Genomic DNA, 7,341 nt, shown 5'->3' on the forward strand with positions numbered 1-7,341 from the left:
TGGCTTCCTCCGTCACTGAAGCATGCAAGCCTCCCTGTTCGCGTCAGCTGCCTGGCTGGCTGCCGGCTGCCATCTTGGCTGGCAGTTAATTTGCCTATCTCCCTGATTAGCAATGGGAAGGGTAGCGGTCATACGCTAATTACCATGTTTCTCTTTTATTAGATAGGATATGTATAGTTATACTTTATTAAGTTCTCTTCAAAATCCCAACTAAATGTGTATTATTTTTTTCCTGCCAGGACTTTCACTGATGCAGACTATAATTATTTTAAGAACCTGAAATAAGTATTTAAAAGAATTGGTCAGTGGTTTAAAATTTGGTCATACTCTCAGGTTGTGAATGACATTAAATCAGCTTCCAGAGATTCCTGACTAGCTAAGTCACTTTTTCCACTATGTGTGTGACCTATTAACTATTTCTGAGAATCCCCTCAATTCTCTTCTGTTCTTTATTTTAGTGTCTGTGTGTTCCTTTCCTGCTCTGTTACCTGCTTCTGATTTCCCATATGTCTATGAATGGCAAGTGCACTCAAAATCTCTTCTCTCTGAGAGCTATTGATTGGCCCTGCCTCACAGAGTATAATTTCTCTCACAGCAGCATTTCTCATCTCTGCCCATTAGGTTCAAAAGTGCTATGTACCAAGTGATGAGTTTTCTTATTCTATAGCTTTTGGCTTTCTCAGCCAGGTGATAAGGATTCTAGATTATTAACCTCATTATACCTTATCATAAAGTTTATCTGCCTCAAACATTGCTATATTTTTCAAATAACCCTTGACAATACAAGATTTTTTGTACCATATGACCAGACACCTCACCAAGAGATAATTTTACAGAGAAAGTAGTCCCCGAGCTTCAACTTGAAAGGTGAGAAGTAACTATAGTATATTCCTGATACCAAAAACATTTTTCTTATTTAAGTAGGAGGCTTACAGTATTTTAATCAATCAAGAAATGAAGACCCATAGAGAAAATCAGTTTGCTACTTGGGTAGACAGAAAGTTGAGATTAGGTTTCATTTCTCACAAGTTCTTATTAAAAAAACTCCATTTTGCCGAAACCGGTTTGGCTCAGTGGATAGAGCGTTGGCTTGTGGACTGAAAGGTCACAGGTTCGATTCCGGTCAAGGGCATGTACCTGGGTTGTGGGTGCAACCCCAATAGATGTGCAGGAGGCAGCTGATCAATGTTTCTCTCTCATCAATGTTTCTAACTATCTCTCTCCCTTCCTCTCTGTAAAAAATCAATAAAATACATTAAATAAATAAATAAATAAATAAACTCCATTTAAAAAAATACATATTTTCACCAAGAACAAATTAACTAATGTCTATAAGCACTTAAGACTTATAAATTTACTAGAGGCCCAGTGCGCAATATCACGCGAGAAACAGACCTGTGGCACCAGCGGGACCCAGACTGACTCCTGCGATGCCCTGGGGCCCAGAGTCAAGTCCCTGCCCACCCATGCATGCCTTACAGTCCATGCAGCCTCTTGGTGACCAGTCTTTGGTCATTCCGCCGTGATGGCATCACAACCATGGGGTTTTTAAAATAGTGATATCTTTCAATGAAGCTTTCTCAAAGTTTTTGTCTGAATATTTTTATAACTTAATGGGAGCAAAGTTCATGAAATTTCTCAATATTATAGGTGTAAAATAATTCTCATATACATATATGAAATGTAACATATCAAATATCATGCATTAAAAAACCAGCAGGCTTACTCACATTATATTTATTGAGTATTCTATATTGTAAGTTTTAATGTTGTAGTGTATAAAGTATATTTGCCCAATACCCAGAAAAGACATCCTAAATATAGTTACCTGCATGGCTATTCTTTTAATATCCTTATAGTTTTATACATTGCAGTATGAACAAATGATATTTAAAATAACAATAAATGAACTGATACAAATTTTAAGTCTTTAAAATCTTTAATTTTTTATTTTTTGAGTGTGAAAGTGACTGAAAGTTTTAGTTATCAAAAGAAAAAGGAGACTTGTGTTCTGGTTTTAGGCCTGGAATAGTTAAATTCTTGGGAGGTTCTGCTTGTGCAAACATCAACAGCATTTTTATTCTGGTATTGTTGCTGTGGGTTTATCAAGTATTCATGAAGTTCACAGATTTGGTGGCTCAGGTTGTGTTCAGGGACTGAACATAAACCTCTGTGCATGCTAGCAGTAAAGGTGAGCAATTCCCACACATGTTTAATTTCGGTTCTCTCTCTTTTTATAATGTCTTAGTTAATTTTACAGCTGAGTCCTGAAAACACCATGTTTTAATTAGTTTCCTTTTTTCCCCTTTTGGTAACATTCTGCACCTATTTGTAGAAAAACTTGTAAAGAAATTCAATAGTAAAAAGAAGAGAATGATTTATAAAAAGATCAAACACCATATCATGAAAAATATTTTCTTTGAATGACACTCGGATTCCGGGACTCCTGCCAGGAAGTAAAAGCATTTTGCTGTATGGTTTCAAGATCAAAAGATCAAATGTTTTTCATAATCTATCATGCAAAAGTTATTTGTTTGATTTATAGTCTGTCTCTTTCATTCACAGAGGGGGAAAATAAATGATATACACACAAAAAATAATAAAGGAAATGACTTATTTGCAGTATAGGGATGAAAGTGTAGGGATTTGGTATTCATTTAGATAACTTTTATCTCTGAAATTATAGAGTATATATTTTGCTTTTTCTTTAATCTACTCTTAATACATGCCCACATTTACAGTATCTAGGTAAGTTAAACAAAAGATCCTTCTATTCTAAATATATTTTAATGTATTTTACAACACTTAAAATTAACATTGAGTTGGTATTACATATTTTTCCATGAAGTTTTATGTTGAAAATAAAAATATAATTTTGGGGGCATTACTTTTAAATTTTCAACAGTTTTGTATTACTTTCAAAATTATAGAGAAAATTATCAGAATGGCAAACATAAATTAAAGATTAAAGTTTATTAAAATCAACCATTTTCATTTTGCTGTTATTATATCCAGCTTCCCCTATTTCCATACCTTGTTAATAAATAGAAATCTTAAGAAAAACCTGACTCTAAATTTGGTATACAAATAACAATGTCATAGTTGTCTATGAAACAAATGTTTTACATATTTAATAGCATATTATAAACAGCAAAAATTATTTTCAACCTTTATGCTTTACTCATATGACACATTCTTACCTTATATGACTGAGTAACTGAAAAATTTTAGTGAGAAAGTACTAAAATCCATCATGCCTTTCATTCATGTAACTGCATAACTTGTCAGATATTAAAACTGTGTTTAGAATAACAATAATGTGCCCAGAGTATAACTGTGCACTGACATCATATAGAACAATATTTTCTCTTGTCCACTTAACCATAGTCTCATTTTATAAGAAAGACTATGGCTTGACCTTGTAGCTGTATCTTTTTAATAGCTATCTTTTGGTAAATACTAAATTGATGTTCAATGCAGTTAAATAGGTACAAAATAAGTCATTTAATTTTATTATAATTAGAAGTGAAATACTAGCCATTTTTTAGATAAATAAAACTGACCTGAGAATTTTACAATGGACTCAGTGTTTAGTAATAAACAATATAGGAGATTAGCCCCATGCCTTGAATCTAGAATTTATTAAATAATTTAATAACTACAAATTAAAACTTTAAAAGAATAGATATTATCAGTGTATTAATGCAGTTATACTATTTTTTTTATTATAACTATTCCAAGTTCTAAGAAAACTGTTCCCATGTTTTGCTTAAGGAATTTTAGACTCAAGTTGAATGCTTACTATGCTTGTCATTGTTAAAAGCCCTTAACATGCCTTAACTCATTTAACTCTCATGATAGCTCTGCTAGGTGGGTCTGATTACCATAACTATTGTACAGATGGGAAAATTGAGGTAATAAGATTTCTAAGGTTATCCAGTTAGTGAGCAACAATTCTCAAAATAATTCTGTAAGAACTCTAGGAAGTATAGACTGTTATAGAAAGCATTTCATAAATAAATCTCTGTTGGCAGTGCCATTCTTGAATCCACACCCCTTACTCCTTGGTTTTCAAAATTTCAGTGGTTGAATTCATACATTATTTACTTGGTTAGACACCTTTACTTAACCACAGATAGCATTAATCCCAGAAAAAAAGGATGATGTGTCTTAAGGATGTGTTGGAGCCTCAGAAAACACGGTAGCAAGAATGCAGCTTAATCTCACAGACTAAAACCAGGTATTGGAAAGTCATAAGGACCCCAGAGAGATGTTTCTCTCTGACTGTTGTTTCTTTCTTTTTCTATGTGCCTGCCTTCTTTTGTATCTCTAAACAAGTCACTTTACTTGGCTCAGCCACACAATTAAAAACAGTGGACATGGGTATCAACAGCTTAGGCCGCGGTTCCAGGGAGCCAGGGTCACCCAGGGAACTGCCCACAGTCCCAGCTGCCTGATCTGCCTGCCTGATCTGCCTTCAGCTGCTTCTAGCAAGCAGGAGCCCCTCTGCCCACCTGCCTGCCCTGGATCAGGGGCCCGGTGGGCTCTGGGTGTGGGGGGCAGTACAATGCCCAGCAGCTGTGGCCTGCAGGCCTCGGGGGCAGCCAGGCAGCCATCCTCCTCCAACAGTGGGTCAGTTACACCAACATGGATCTAATACCAGCTGCCTGTGGGGCAACACTGTCTACCTTGGGACTCCGCAGCTCTGGCCAGGACTCCCAGGCTGCATTGGGGGCTCTGGGAAGGGCTTCGAGCCCCTTGCAACACACCTATCTGGCTGGGGAGGCTCCCACTCTGGCAGACCTGGTGCACAGCCTTGCTGCTTCCCTCCTGATATGTCCTGGACCCCTCTGCGCAGGATCTGGGGTAATGACACTCGCTCGTTCATCACTTGTATCCAGTAACCAGAATTCCGGGGGTGCTGGGAGAGGTGGTTCTGTATTCAGGAGCGAGGCCTCTCTTCCAACAGCCAGTCCCTGAGTCTCACTGCACCTTCAAAGAAACCTGCTCAACTCAAGAAAGAGTCAATGAAAGAAAGAAGATAGAGAAATTCCAACAGAAGCAGAAGGTCCAACAGCAGCAACCATTGTCCAGGGAGCAGAAGAAACCAAAACCAGAGGAAAGGGAGAAGCAGGATCCTGGAGTTATTACCTATGATCTCTCAACCCCACTGGGGAATAGGAAGGTATCAGTGGCCCTAAGCCCAACTCCTACTGCCCTGGGTACGGGAGGCACCCTGGTGCCCTTAGTGAGAACAGCAGGGCTTCTTCAAGCCAGAGTATGGATGTTCCAGCTGTCAGCACCTAACCCACGGGCATCTTCATGGTGTGCATTCCACCCCCAAATGTGACAGGCTCCCTGCACCTGGGCCACGCGCTCACCAACGCCATCCAGGTTCCCTGACCCGAGGGAACCGCAGGCGTGGGGAGACCACCTGCGGAGCCCTGGCTGTGGCCATGCGGGCACTGACATCCCAGTGTTCCGGGAGAAGTAGCTCTGGCGCGAGCAGCAGCCGAACCCCACCCGCTGTGCTGTGAGACCTTTCCGCGGGAGGTCTGGAAGTGGAAGGAGGAGAAAGGGGACCGGATTTACCACCAGCTGCAGAAGCTCAGCATCTCCTGGGATTGGGATCAAGCCTGTTTCATCATGAACCCCCAACTGTTCACAGCTGTGACAGAGGCCTTTGTCCGGCTCCACGAGGAAGGAGTCATCTATAGCAGTACCCACCTTGTCAACTGGTCCTGTACCCTCAACACTGCCATCTCCGACATCGAGGTGGACAAGAAGGAGCTGAGGAGCCGAACCCTGCGCTCTGTGCCTGGCTACAAGGAAAAGGTGGAGTTTGGGGTCCTCATCTCCTTTGCTTTCAGGGTCCAAGGCTCAGAGAGGGACAACTTGGATGGAGACAATTCTGGGAAATGTGGCTGTAGCTGTGCACCCCAAAGATCCCAGATACTAGTACCTGAAGAGGAGGAGCGTGATCCTACCCCCACCCCACATCCCCAATTCCTGTCTCACACCTTTGATGATTTTAGATCCCCCCTTCACATGACCAGAAACGATGAGGTTAGGCAGAGGCACGGTCTGGAGGCCATTAGCATCATGGACTCCTGATGGGCCCTGGTCAATGTGCCCCGCTTTCCTGGGCCTGCCCAGGTTTGAGGCCTGCAAGGCGGTGCTGGTGACGCTGAAGGAGTGGGTACTATTAGATGGTATCAAGGACAACCCCATGGTGGTGCTGCAAACCGATCCTAGGACGTGGTGGAGTCCCTGCTGCAGCCGCAGTGCTACCTACACTGTGGGGAGATGGCCCAGGCAGCCAGTGCAGCCGGGACTCAGGGCCACCTACGCATTCTGCCCAAGGCCAATCAGCTGACATGGCCCACCTGGATGGACAACATCCAGGACTGGTGCATCTCCGGCAGCTGTGGTGGGGCCATTGCATCCCAGCCTACTTTGTCACTGTCTGCGACCTAGCCATCCCCCCCACCACCACCACCACCCCTCCCTCCAGAGGATCCGACTGGCAGTACTGGGTGAGTAGGCACAGCAAGGCTGAGGCCTGTGAGAAGGCAGTCAAGGAGTTTGAAGTGTCCCCTGACAAGATCAATGTCCAGCAAGAGGAGGATGTATTGGACACCTGGTTTTCTCTGGCCTCATCCTGGTGAAATGGAATTTTTGGACTGGAACCCGGATTCATTGTCCATTGGAATCAAAGAATGAATCCATGGACAGAAGGTGGTATAGCAAAGGTGGAGATTTATTGCAGAACAAGTAAACACCAGATTTGAAAATGATTCCAAGTCCATGGATCTCCTGGCTGTCACTTATTTTAAAACGATACGCCCGGTCTGAACAGTGCAGGAAGAGTTCCTTTTTCCCATGGCTTATAAAGGCCGCAGATCCCCCTTTTCACCCCCCAAAATTCCTGTTTCACCACTGAAACAGGAATTTTAAGGGTAAAATAGGACAGGTTTAGGAAATTTTAGAAATTTTGGAAATTAAGGGGACCATAGAGGAAACACAGGGCTGCAGAGCAGCAAAAGGTATATTTCCATAGAATAGGGAAGCTGAAAAGCTGCAACAGGTACCTTTCCATAGAATGAGGGAGCTGGGAACAGCAAAAGGTCTATATTTACAAAATAAAGAGAAAGAGCCCTTCATCCAGAAGAAGAAGAAGAAAGCCTAAAGGGAATAGGAAAACAATAAGAATCTCCCATGTGAGGTTCTACCTTTGAGCCCAGGAGTTACTTTAGTAAATAGTCTAAGGGAATAGTGACAAATCAGAGGGGATATCAGGCACAAGCATTTGCAGCCTTTATAAGCCATAGGGAAAAGGAA

The 7,341-nt window shown here is 41.7% G+C and overlaps 1 pseudogene; it reads left to right on the plus strand.

Annotated features, from left to right (window-relative positions):
* The first annotated feature begins 4,475 nt into the window (after positions 1-4,475).
* Positions 4,476-7,341, plus strand: part of LOC102754294 — a 4,801-nt pseudogene continuing 1,935 nt past the window's right edge.

This window comes from Myotis davidii, unplaced genomic scaffold (genome assembly GCF_000327345.1).
Source record: "Myotis davidii unplaced genomic scaffold, ASM32734v1 scaffold24, whole genome shotgun sequence".
In the NCBI taxonomy this organism is placed as follows: Eukaryota; Metazoa; Chordata; class Mammalia; order Chiroptera; family Vespertilionidae; genus Myotis; species Myotis davidii.